General features: G+C 48.0%; 1 pseudogene; it reads left to right on the top strand.

Annotated features, from left to right (window-relative positions):
- The first annotated feature begins 7,461 nt into the window (after positions 1 to 7,461).
- Positions 7,462 to 9,145, top strand: LOC123426221 (annotated as a pseudogene).
- Positions 9,146 to 14,195: the final 5,050 nt, after the last annotated feature.

The raw sequence follows: 14,195 nt of genomic DNA, 5'->3' as shown, positions 1-14,195 counted from the left end.
CATGCGGAGCATCTTAGACTTGTGCTAGAAAAATTCAGAGAGCACCGTCTTTATGCCAAGTTCTCCAAGTGTGAATTTTGGTCACCAGAAGTGAACTATCTGGGCCATGTGATTTCTGGTAAGGGCATTGTGGTCAATCCCGAGAGAGTTCACGCCATCCTTGACTGGACTCCACCTGAAACAGTTAAGAAAGTTAGGAGTTTCCTTGGTTTAGCGAGCTATTGCCGCCATTTCGTTTACAACTTTTCCAATGTTGCCAAGCCTGTGATGGAACTTCTCAAGAAATATAAGAAGTTCGAGTGGATGCTACAATGTGAGCATAGTTTCAAGGAATTGAAAAGATGTCTAACTTCAGCTCTGGTTCTTGTGCCACCTGATTTCTCCAAGGACTTGTCATCGATTGTAACACCTCAAGACAAAGACTTGGTTGTGTTCTTATGCAATATCTTCAGGTGATCGCCTATGCCTCCCGACAATTGCATCCAGATGACGAAAATTATCCAACGCATGATTTGGAGCTTGCAGTAGTAGTCCATGCACTGAAGACATGGCGACATTACCTTCTTGGTAATCGTTGCAAAATTTACACCGATCAACAAGGTCTGAAATATATCTTCATCCAGCCAGAACTAAATCTGAGACAAAGATGATGGCTAGAGTTGATTACGGATTATGACTTAGGAATTACTTACAACCCAGGCAAGGCCAATGTCATGGCTGATGCGTTAAGTCGTAAGTCCTACTACAACAATCTTATGCTGCTACAAGGTCAACCACTTCTTCATGAGGAATTCTGCAAACTTAATCTTCATATTGTTCCACACGGATCCCTTTGTACCTTGGTGGCAAAATCTACCCTGGAGGATCAGTTTACAGCTAGCAAGCAATATGATGCGGGTATTACCTGGATCAAGGAAAATATTGCAAAGGGAGTTGTTGGTAGTTTCTCCATGGATGATAGAGGCACTACTGGAATCCAGTTCTTTGCCATCAGCTAGTTCTTTGCCATCTATTGGCTGATGGAAAAGAACCTCTTTGCTGTCAGTTAACACCAAGCAGACGACAACGGGATGACTGATGGCAAACAAACTATTTCTCATGTGTCGGCCCTTTACCGTCCGCCAACGGACGACAAAGAGACCAAGGGAGACGGCAAAGAGGACTGGTGGGTCCCATGCCTGCCGTGTCCCATGGAAGGCTTTGCCATTCGAGAGCCTTTGCCGCCCGCCATGGGGCCCTTTGCCGTCGCGGTGCGGACGGCAAAGGGGCCGACCCTATAATGGCCGTCAACCCCCTCCCCTCGCTCACTGTCTCTCTCCCCCACCCCACTGTCTCTCTCCCCTCACCTCACTCGCCCCCGCCGCTGCCCCGCCTCTCTCCAGCACCACCGGCAGAGCCCCCTGCCCCTGCCCCCTCCTCCCCAGGCCCCACCTCCCCGGGCCGCTGCTCTCGGGCCGCCGGAGTTGCCCTCCCATCCTCCCGCGCCGCCCCCCGATGCCACCGCCGGCCCCGCCCGACACCACACTGGCCAGGCCCAACCGCCCCGGCACCCACTGCCCCGGCCGCGCACTGCCCCTATGCCCTTGCAGGTGAGTTTTTTTTCCTTTTTGGCTTTATTTCCTGTTTTTTAAAATTAGGTAGTTAATTTAGATAGTTAGTTTATTTTCTTTTTTCTCTTAAATTGGATAGTTAGTTTTTTATGTTAAATTAGATAGTTAGTTTATTAGGTAGAAAAAGTGGATAGAAAGGAAAAGAATAGATAGAAAGAAAAAAACTTAGAAGAAAATAAGAGAATAATAAACTAGAAGAAGGCAGAAGAAGAAGAAGAAGACGAAAGAGGAGAGGAGGAGAAAGAAGAAAAGAAAGAAGAAGAAGAAGAAGAAGAGGAGGAGGAGGAGGAGAAATAATAATAATAATAATAGTAATAAGATGATAAAAAGAAGAAGAAGAAAAGAAGAAGAAGAAGAAGAAGAAGAAGAAGAAAAAGAGGAGAGAGGAGAAGAAGAAAGAAGAGGACCCCGACCCACCGCCCACGACTCCCGACGCCCGACGCCACCAACCCCCGACACCCGACGCCACCAACCCCCGACCCTCGACCCCTACCCCTGACGCCACTGACACCAGACTCCCGACCCTCGACGCCCGACACGATTGACCCCCGACCCCCGACCCCCGACTCCCGACCCATGACTCCACTAACCCCCGACCCCCGACGCCCGACGCCACTCACCCTCGAGTCCCGACGCCACTGACCCTCGACCCCCGACCCCCGATGCCCAACGCCACTGACCCTCGACTCCCGACGCCACTAACCCTCGACCCCCGACCCACGACCCTCGACTCCACATACCCTCGACCCCAGACCCCCTACCCCCTACCCCCGACGCCACTGACCCCAACCCGGACCCCCGACACCTCTTTGGCCTCTTGTTGATTGAAAAGACCCCAACCCCCGATGCTAGTGACCCTCGACCCCCGACGACACTGACCCCCGACCATCGACGCAACTAACCCCTGACCCCCGTCGCCACCGACACCCGACACCACCGACCCTCGACGCCACTAAGCCCCGACCCCCGACACCTCTTCTACTTACTGTTGAATGAGAAGGTGCTTTTCGGCCTTCTAGAGGCCCATGGGGTCATAGTTTTGTAAATTATGAGTTAGGTTACATATTTTCAGATTATGTTAATTATAAAAACATCATATTTGTGTTGATCAGGTGAATTTCAATGTGCAGTTGTTCGACGACCTCCACGTGCATTGGATAAGCTCTGCCCCTGCGTTTGTTGGTGAGCAAAAATGACTTCTCCTCCTACCCTCTTAATTTGCTCTATTCCGGTCTTCGTGCTGATGAAACTTGCTAGATATAGGTTTCTTCAATCATGAGTATGCGTGACCAGTATGTGTCTCCCGTTCGAAAGGGTGAGATCTACAAATATGCATGTCTTTGCATATTTATAACCGCCATCCTTTCGAATTGTCCATCGTTATCCATGGACAGCGTGAGTATGTGTAGATTGGGTTCGTTTTCCCGTGTGCTGTGCTCCGGATACGATGCGGAGTTTCGTCAGTGCCTCCCTGTTGTTCTCTGGGTACACATCCTCTCTGCTTATTGCCGAGACGTGTATCAGGAGAACAGCAGGGAGGTGTTGCCGAAATTCTGCGTCGCATCTGTTGCAGAGCATGGGAAAACGAACCCAAACTACACATACTTGGGTGGGATTAGGACCTATCTTTACCTATTAGCGTGTAGGTTGCATGGACATAATAAAACTGACAAACTTGATTAGAGGATGAATATAGATGATGAATTATTTATTTATTTCTTGTGCGCCCATAGGTAGCTAGGCAACATGAGTGATCGTGCTTGGATGTACACTGGTCACCCTAGTCAGAAAGACATGACCAATGAATGGTTAACAAAAACCAGGGGGGGTTTGTGAGAGCCGCATTTGCAAATGGCCAGCAAAAAACATGGTGCCCCTGTCCCAACCGCGACAAATAGAAAAAGCAAACAGAGTTTGAAATGGGTAAACACCTGTAGAAGTGGGGTTTTACGCCTAATTATACGGTGTGTACTTTTCATGGTGAGTCTGACCAACGTGCCAGAGCTAAGGTGATTCGTCGTCGCACCGACGAGCATGGTACCGGGATCGAAGACATGGTGCAAGACTTTGATGATGCTCGGGATTCAGATGATGAGATGGAGGAATCTGCAAAGGCCTTCTATGAAATGTTGGAGTCTTCAAAACATCCTCTCCACGAGCAGACCGAGCTTTGTCAGCTGGATGCCACCGCGCAAGTAATGGCTCTAAAGGCTCAATTCAACCTAGGCAGAGAATGCTACGACGCGATGATGACAATATTTGGACGCTTTTTACCCAAAGGCCATGTACTGCCCGCAAACATGTACCAGTCAGAGAAAATACTCTGTGTACTTAAGATGCCCTATGAGAAGATACATGCCTGTGAGAATGGATGTGCCTTATTTAGGCTTGAGTATGCGGCCTTGAACTATTGCCCCATTTGCAATTCTTCCAGGTATATTGTGGTAGACAACGGTATGGGTGAAAAGAATCAGACCAAAATCCCCATTAGTGTTCTTCGGTATCTGCCAATCGTACCAAGACTTCAACGTCTTTTCATGGTCGAATAGACGGCCAGACAGATGACATGGCACAAATTGGGCAAAAGAACCGAACTAGATGCGGATGGGAACAAGAAGCTGGTACACACTTCAGATGGTTTTGCGTGGAGGCATTCGATGCAGTACATAAGGATAAATCGGAAGATCCAAGGCATCCTAGAGTTGCCATCAGCACGGATGGCTTCAATGTGTATGGTATGACGGCAGCACAATACAGTTGTTGGCCTGTATTTGTCATTCCACTCAATTTGCCACCCGGAGAGATTATGAAAAGAAAGAACATTTTCCTGACGTTGATAATTCCAGGGACCAACTATCCGGGGAAGAATATGAATGTCTACATGCAGCCGCTTAAGGATGAGTTGCAAGAAGCCTGGGATAATGGGATCAATACCTATGACGCGGCTACCAAAACAAATTTCAAAATGCATGTGTGGTACATGTACTCGACGCATGATTATCCGGCGTTTGCGCTATTCGCTGGCTGGTGTGTGCATGGAAGGTTCCCGTGCACCACATGCAAGGCAGCTCTTCAGTTCTGTTGGCTGCAGGCTGGTCGCAAGTATTCTTGCTTCGACATGCATAGACAATTCCTGGATCCTGACCATAAGTTCAGAAAAGACAAGAATACGCAACACGCCTGGACTCACAAGTAATGCTTATGGGATCTGCCTTACTTCAAAGACCTCCTTTTCCCACACAACATCGACGTGATGCAGACTGAAAAGAATATTGCGGAGGCCATTTTTGGTACATTTTTCGGCATAGAGGGGAAGTCAAAAGATAATCCTAAGGCTAGAATCGACCTGGAGGCTCTATGTGATAGACTGTTGCAAAACTTGCGACAACAGAAAGGAAAGCAAAGCATGGCGAAGCCAAAGGCATGGTTCAATCTTGAAAGGCCATCTATGAGGGAAATGCTATTGTGGCTGAAAACACGATTGATGTTCTCCGATAGGTATGCTGCGAATCTAAAGAGGGGAGAGAGTCTTGAGAAATTGAAAATATTTGGTCTCAAGAGTCATGATTGGCACATATGGATTGAGCGGGTAATGCCAGTGATGTTGCGTGGCTTTATCCCTGAGGATGAATGGCTAGTACTGGCATAGTTGAGCTATTTCTTCCGTTCTCTTTGTGCGAAAGAACTATCGCCTAGCGTGCTAGATGCAATGGAAGAGTTGGCGGTGGAGCTGATCTGCAAATTAGAAAAGATCTTTCCACCGGGCTTCTTTAATCCGATGCAGCATTTGATTTTGAATCTCGCGACCGAGGTAAGAATGGGGGGGCCCGTTCAAAATCGATGGTGCTACTCAACTAAGAGGATGCAGAAGACGCTTCGAGCGAAGTGTAAAAATAAACGTAGAATTGAAGCATCGATGGCCAAGGCATTCATTACTGAGGAGGCGGCAAACTTCGTGACAACACATTACGAAGCCAAAAATCATCATTTGCATAACCTGAAGCCTCGGTACAATGATGGCGATCCAAAAAAAGTTTGATCAAACCTCAGCCTATTCAAAGGTAAGCTCGCACCATCCGGTGCTTCGAAAGGGAAATCATTGGATGTCGAAGAATGGCGGACCATTTCATTGTATATCTTCGCCAACCTAACAGAAGTGCAGCTGTACATCGAGTAAGTTCTCGGTAAATTATTGTTCGACAACTTCTAATTCCTTCGAACTACTCTTATTCCCGAATATTTGATATAGTCGATACGTCGCCGAATTCTCGGATGGAGCCGTCATCGAAAAGGATTCCGTCGAAGAGTATGAGCTTCTCGCCAAGCATGGAGGCGACTATCCCGGTTTCATCTCTTGGTTCAAACAAAGGGTAATTAATTACCATTAATGGCCCATTTGATTTCTTGGTCTAATTTGCGGCTAATGCATCCATTCTTTCATATTAAACTTGTAGGCTGATGCAGAGTCTATGGACGCCGAGTTGAGACAAGTCGCTAATGGTTTTGACTATAAGGTCCGTTCATTTGACAAATACAACATCGACGGGTATCACTTTCGTACCTTTGGCAAAGAGCTATCTAAGCCCCACCTAAAGACTACATATTTTTATGTCTCTGCTATCGGCGAAGGAGGCACCGAGTATTATGGAAGAGTTGAAGCAATTTATGAACTTCTATTCTATGGTGAAAACCCACCGACCGTCGTTGTCTTCAAATGTTATTGGTTTGAGCCGAGGGAGACTAGAAGGACTCATGAACATATAGGACTAGTCGAAATCAACCAAAACACCCACTTAGATGTTCCCGATGTCTATATTACGGCTCAAGAGGCGACGCAAGTTTTCTATCTACCGTGGGCCTGTCAAACTGATCCAAATCTCAAAGGTTGAGATGTCGTTTATGAAGTGCCACCACATTTTAGACCACCTACCCTCAATGAAGAGGATTACGAACCTCACATTAACCAAGACACATATGAAGGAGAATTCTTCCAAGAAATACGTATGTCCAAGAAACGTTTCAAGGACCACCCTACTTCATCCCAGAACATTGAAGTAGACAGCGACTGTGAATCCGTCTTAACCCTTAAGCCCGAACAGGAAGAGCTGGAAGAAGAAGAGGTTACTGCTGCGGATGACCTGTCACTTCTTGACCGATTACAATGGTGGCCTTCCACATGTTCTTCTTGATAGTGATGATGATGATGCATTTATTGATGATAGTGATGATCATGATGCATTTATTGACCCCAAAGCATATATAGACGAGCACGATTGTTATTAGTTCATGTCAGGTATTCAACTATTACTATATATAAATTTTGAGTTCATGTTAGGTATTCAATTTTTATTAGTCATGTTGGTATTTATGACGATGATCTCTACTATTAAAGCAGGATGTGTCGTCGTGATGGTTCAACCAGCGGGATGGTTCGACCTCTCGTTAGCTCCCCACCTCCAACTCCTCTCGCTGGCACTTCCACCGACTTTTTCCATCCCTTCATAAACCAGGCGATTAAATAAAGAAAAAACCGGTTCACTAAAAAATGCCCTAATTATATCTCAACCCACGTACGAGATTCATCTCTACTATTAAAGCAGGATGTGCCGTCGTGATGGTTCAACCAGCGGGATGGTTCGACCTCTCGTTAGCTCCCCACCTCCACCTCCTGTCGCTGGCACTTCCACCGATTTTTTCCATCCCTTCATAAACCAGGCGATTAAATAAAGAAAAAACTGGTTCACTAAAAAAATGCCCTAATTATATCTCAATCCACGTACGAGATTCATCCAACAACCCACTCACGCACCTCCCACGTCCCCATCTCCCCCAACTCCCTTGCCCATCCGCCATGCCCCCCTCTCACGTTGGCCTCGATAGGGACGCCGGACCCATCGTGGTCGCCAAGCCGTGGGATAGGTTCCGCTTCGACTGGGTGAGCACGGACGACACCAGCCGCGTCGACGCCGCCAACAACCAGCCAGCGCACGGCGTGCTGCTGCTCTACGACCGCGGCTTCCTCGCCGGCATCGACCGGCGCGAGCAGAAGAAGGTCGCGGCGGCCGCGCTCCAGAAGGACTACGGTGCCGGCGCCGCGGCGATGTACGACGCCCTGGACATGCGCGTGGACATGCACTGGACGGACAAGCGCGCCGACGAGATGACGGAGCGCGACCAGCGGATCCTGCGCAAGGACTTCGGCATGTCCTACAGGGGGCTCCCGCGTGCCCCAGCCCATGAGGAGTTGGGCAAAGAGCAGGCTCGGCGCCGAGTTGCTCCGGAATGTCGACAGGGCCGGATACAGAAAGCCCACGCCGATCTAGATGGCCGCCGTGCCGCTCGGCCTCCAGCGGCGCGACGTCATCGGCATCGCCCAAACCGGCTCTGGCAAGACCGCCGCCTTCGTGCTCCCCATGCTGGCCTACATCACCGGCATGCCACCCCCGACCAGCCATAGCGAGGCGGACGAGGGCCCGTACGCGCTCGTCTTGGCGCCGACACGGGAGCTGGCGCAGCAGATCGAGAGGGAGACGGTGAAGCTCGCGGCATGCCTAGGCATCAGGGTCGTGTCCATCGTGGGTGGCAAGGCGGACGACCAGTCGACGATCCAGAAGCAGGCGAGCATGCTCGAGCGGGGGTGCGAGGTCATCGTCGCGACGCCGGACAGGCTCCTCGACTGCCTGGAGAGCAGGTACGCCATACTCAATCGGTGCAACTACGTGGTGCTCGACGAGGCCGACAGGATGATCGACATGGGGTTCGAGCCGCAGGTCATCGGCGTGCTCGACGAGATGCCGCCGAGCCACCTGAAACCGGAGAACACGGACGAGGAGCTGGACGAGGCGAGGACATACATGATGACCCACATGTTCAGCACCACCATGCCGCCGGCCATGGAGCGGCTCGCCAGGAAGAACCTCCGAAACCCGGTGGCCGTCACGGTCGGCTTCGCCGGCAAGGCGGCGGACCTCCTCGCCCAGAACGTGGTCATGGTGAAGGTGCAAGAGAAGATGCCATGGCTGACGAGGATCCTCACTGACCTCGGCAAGGACAGAAGGACGGCCATTGTGTTCTGCAACACGAAGAACTCCGTGGAGAAGCTGACTAATGATTTGGAATACGCGGGGTTGAGCAGGGTGACAGCACTGCACGGGGGGAAGTCGCAGGACGAGAGGAAGGCCAGCCTCGACGGGTTCAGGAACGGCAGGTTCAACGCGCTCGTGGCCACCGACCTGGCCGCCCGCGGCATTGACGTCCCGGAGGTCGCTCACGTGATCAACTACGAGATGCCCAGCTCGATCGATCTGTACACGCATCGTATCGGGAGGACCGGACGTGCCCGGAAGAAGGGGCTCTTGACATCGTTTTTGACCATGGAGGACACTGACATTTTCTATGAACTTAAGCAGATGCTTGTGCAGAGCAATAGTCCCGTGCCGCCGGAGCTTGCGAGGCATGATGCGTCAAGGTTCAAGCCAGGGTCTATTCCTGGTAGACCTCCGAGAAGAAATGGCACCGTGCATGCATACCACTGATCCAAGAGGAAGGAACCAAAGGCACATCTTCGTAACAATATGAGAAGAACTTCGAGGAGAATGTTAGGGAGCCAGATGAGGTACACTCATTAATATTAATCAGAGCAATTTCAGTGTTATTCTTACATTGGAAAACCACGTTTCTTGTTTGTGGTAAATATATTTAGTGATGATTCGTATCTGACCTTATACTAATACACCCTGGATGTTATGATCAATCTTTGTCATGCCCAAATGTAGACCTTTGTCAGCTTTTGAAGTGTTTGATTATTTGATTTGATGTTTTATGCTCTAAATGCGCTTTTTTTACATGTAAGGCACTAACAAGTTAGTATTTCAGAACCATTTTTCTATCATTTATGTAGGAGTCATCTGATGTACCTGATCTTCATTACCTTTAACAGTTTAGTCTTAAGAGGTGACATTTACTTTCCTATTCTTTTTTAATTTCATCTGTACTCCAGTTGTGGATGGCATTTATTTATGCTTGTTTTCCGTTACTTTGCCGCACCACCACCCTCCGCGTCTTCCCCAAGTTCAGTTCCCCTCGAGCCCTAGCGCTAACCGCTCGCTGTGCCGCAGAGAGAGAGAGCCCCGCTGCCGCCCCCCGCGAGTCCGGCGAGATGGTGCTCACGCAGGTCTGTACCCAATTATCGTATTAGGGCCAATTATCTTTTTCCATGCTAGATTGGCAAACCAAGCACCTGCTCTTGAGTTTTGGTTACTTGGCAGCATTTAATCTGGGTACTTGTCTTGTCATTTTCCCATTTTGAAAATGCTGATAGGAAATACTTGTCAATCTTTCAGATCTTATGTACTGTTCAGAAGCATATACTTCAGGGAGGTCCCAAGCATCTACCTTTCACTGTGCCGTCCTTAGTCCGATTGCATGGGGTTGCTCGGCGAGGTGGCTCTGAGTGAAAGCCTAGACGACACGTCGTATGTGGATGTCGTTTTCCACCTTGGTGGTCGTTGTGGACCCTCTCCTCGCCCAGCACCTTCGGACCATGGCCATCGGGCGAAATCCTAAGACTCCAAGGCGAGTCGGGTGACGGCGTCGTTCCCACGTCGCTACCCCCTTGGGATAGTATTATGGTTGTGATGGATAGGCCGCAGGGAGCAGACATTTGAGAAGAGCGTGGCAGATGGATTGGAGAACCGACGAGGTCACACAGATGGCGATAGCAGCACCTCAGAGTTAACTTCATATTCCTTGTTGACTTGCAGGCTTGGCTTCTTTCCCATCAGTTCAATACTTCCAATTGTTCCAGGGTAACTATATTAGAGACAAACATAATCCAGTGAGGTATGTACTTTGTTTCAATAATATATCTCAGATGTTGAAAGAAGATTAAAAAAAAGAGGTAAGATGAATTGAAGAAAATAGGAGAGGCCTCCACCTGTACTAATCAGTTTGAATTGGCTTTTGAGAATCTCTAAAAGTGGAAACCATGTTGTTGATATATCTGTGATTGATAGTTTATGCGGTGCTGCACAATGGTAAATAAATATGTTCTTGCCAAGAACAGAATCTTCAGTAATCTGACTTCAATAAAACAATATGGCAATAATTTAGCATCTTTTCACTGATTTTCAATATATGCCAATATATGAGCATCTTTTTTTCACAAGTTTTAAAAGGAATAATTCAAAATCTGCAGATGATCACTATAGTGTCAAATCCAATTTCTTTTGCCATCTTATGGGTGAAAATGCATTGTAAAAAGTGAATCATATTAGCGTTTCCCTAACCTTGAAATTGATGCTTGTTATAATGTGCAGACTTCCAAATTGGGACAATTTAGATCATGATATGATTTGGAGAGTTGATGCATGATTGCAGATGGCTACCAAAATGGAAAAAAACAATCGTCACCAATATAGAGGTATTTCACATGTGCAGGTTTGATTCATGATTGCAGGTGCATGTAGGATTCAATTTATGCATGAAAAGTCTATATATGCATATCCAATAATGATTACTTCATTTTCAAATTCAAATGCGCACCTGTTGTGCGCATGACAAGTGCATGAATAAAATAATCTCATGTTGCGTGCACATTGCGCTTTTTTTGAATAGTGTGTCATATTTCAATTTTTGTGTTTGAATATTGATGTGTGTAGAACTACTTCCTGCAGTGAGTGAGCTAGACTGCATCACGTCTTCTCACAGCCTACCACCGCCAGTCAAGTATCAAGCTGGTTCTCGATCGTTATCGAGCTTGACGAGTACTTCCTCTCTCGCTGCTTCGCCGATCCAAGCCCCATTTGCGTGGGAGCTACTTTTTTTGATAGATTGGATAGGAGAAAAGGAACCCGAAGATCGAACGTGCATATCACAAGAAACTTTCAGTGAAATGTTATTATGTACATTTCCGGTGTTAGATCTTGAGAACCTGAAGAATATACACACACTTATATATTCCGTGTGATCGTAGTTTGTTGTCATAGCTTTCTGTTAACCAGGAATGTTGGCTCTTAGTGTCATGTTGAAACTTGGAGGTGATCGAATCATATGCTTTTTGGGTTGTATACTATATAATAGAAGATTTTGAAAAGAGGGCTTACACACCATGGCAAGAAAAAGGTGAAGAGAAAGAAATGGCAATGAGAAAAATATCGCTTTATCTTCTTACGAGGAGAGAGTGGTTGAAGAGACACGACAATTGCCTATGCAGGAAGAAGCATGAGGAAATAAACGTATAGAGAATGAATTTGTTATTATAGATATCAAAATCACATGATGTCATGTTTGAAAGACACTTCTAAATTAAAACAATTATTTAATAACAATGTGTTTCGTTGCTCCATGGCAACGCACGGGCAGTAAGCTAGTACACTTAAATTGTATACATTTTATTACTCCTATTGTTATTTATGTTGTACTAATTTCATTTACTCTTTTTCATGACAGGTGTTGAAAGATGGTGGGAAAGGGTCGAAAGCACTCCGCGGCTCCTTCTTCGTCGGCGGGTCGTGGGATGAGTACTTCCATTCCCGCCTGACCTCTTCGGAGAGCGTTGCTCTCTACTCTGCAAGGAGCGCCCCCCGTGAGAAGAGGTCGACCCCCCGCGAAGCCGAGAGGTACTAAAGGTACACGTTGTATTCATGTTGGTATTTATGTTGTACTCATGTTGTATGCACGTTGGTATTTATATACATTTTATTACTCATGTTGGTATTTATGTTGTACTAAAGGTACACGTGGCCGCGGGAGAGGTAGGGCGGTGGCTGTCACGCCTTCTGAGGTGGAGGCTACACGGTCTCCGCCACCACCCCAAGCTGATTCACCTGAGCACAAGACTTCTAGGGTGGATTCGTCTAAGGTGGAGGCTACACGGTCTCCAGTTCACGAGCCTCGGCTCGATGAGCCTCAGGTCGACGAGCCTTCGACCCACGAGACTCGTGTCCCAGAGGATTTGTTCCAGGCGACTCCGGAGATCCAGTGGGATACCTGGGCTGAGCCAAGTGGCCATGTTGATAGCGACGAGGAGCTGGGTGAGGGGGCTACCGTCTACCAGCGTGGTAGTTCGGGGCTCCCGCTCGTGTCGGCGACCCACGAGCAGAAGTGGTCGATTAAGCCAAATGGGACAAGTAAGTTAATTTACTCTTATTTAACCTTTTTCCTTCACATTTTCTCAAATATCTAATATTTTGGCTTAAATTTGTCATACTGCACGGGTTGGATTGTTGCCAAGGGTATACGCAAGCCCAACAACGTCCTTGGTGTGCTTTGCCGTCAAAACTTCCCAGGGTTTGTTAGGTTGCCCGGTCGGGAGCGAGAGGTAGGAATGACCTGGGAGCACTACTTGGGTGCCCCGGCACCGCCAGAGGTGGAGATCGACTGTGTTTTGTGCCACACCAGGGCCGACATGGTGATCCGACAGTTCTGAGTAATTTCTCCTTCACACAATTATAAATCAACCATCGCTAGTTATTGTACTAATCGGTGTTGTATCGTTTGCAGACCTACTACAGTTGTGAGGAGGGATACGAGGAGGACGCGGCAAAGGTTATCGAAACCGAATGTCGCCGCCTACTTCAAAACTTTCGGCACCAGGCTCGGGTGCAGGCTGTTCGAGACTACTATGCCTCGCGGCGTATTAGGAAGGACTAGGCGAAGTGCCGCGATCCTAGGATGGAGAAGGAGCATTACATGAAGGTAATTACATATTATTAAGGCTTTGTAGTTAGTTTCCTTGATTTGGTTCTTACGCGCTCAAATTTCTCTATATTAACTTAGGTGCCCTCGAGATGGTGTGTGGATAAGATGGATTGTTGGGACTCCTTGGTGGATCAGTGGTGCTCCGAAACATGGGAGGCCAGCGACAACAACGCCAAGGAGAGGCATGGCAAAATGGTTGGTGAGACACACCATCAAGGGAGCGTCAACTTAATCCAATTTGGCGAGAACTCGGTATGTGGTTTTCTTCATGGCTCATGCAATTCATTCTTATTGCTATCTTGAGCCCTTTACTAATACAATTTTCCTCACTCTCTCTTTTAGGCGTGTCACAATAAGACGGAGGTGCCACAAATGTACGACGTGTATGCGATGGCCCATACTGCCTCGTACAAGAAGGTCAAGGCATTCTCTGAGTCTGACCTCGCGCATCCAGAAAACTTCACCAACATCTCCTCCCACCAAAAGCTCGTGAAGTACAGAGATCACGGGAAGGCGAGGAAAGGGGAGGACTTTAACCCGAGCGAGCGGCCTATTGATCTAGAGATGGTGATGATAGGTGGCAACTTGAGGCCCCATGGCTCGATCGCCATTGGAGACGGCCTTATACGTTGTCCTAGCACTCTCCGCCAGATAAAGGCACGCCAAACGAGCTCCTGTCCTGAGATAACACCTCGTCCACGGCCAGTCGAGCTCGCAGTCGAGGTTAGTTTAATGGACTCAACTATCTTTCTGCATTATGTTGTGCATTGGAAAAAATATGATTACAATGCTAATAATGAGTTGTGTTGCAGCCTGCTATTCTTAAAGAGAGAGAGGCAATGCAGGCGGTTATGGCGGAGAAGGATAAGGAGATGAGGGAGCTAG

This window comes from Hordeum vulgare, chromosome 2H (assembly GCF_904849725.1).
Source record: "Hordeum vulgare subsp. vulgare chromosome 2H, MorexV3_pseudomolecules_assembly, whole genome shotgun sequence".
Lineage (NCBI taxonomy): Eukaryota > Viridiplantae > Streptophyta > Magnoliopsida > Poales > Poaceae > Hordeum > Hordeum vulgare.
The sequence above is the reverse complement of the archived record's forward strand: the minus strand, read 5'-3'. Positions and strand labels throughout refer to the sequence as shown.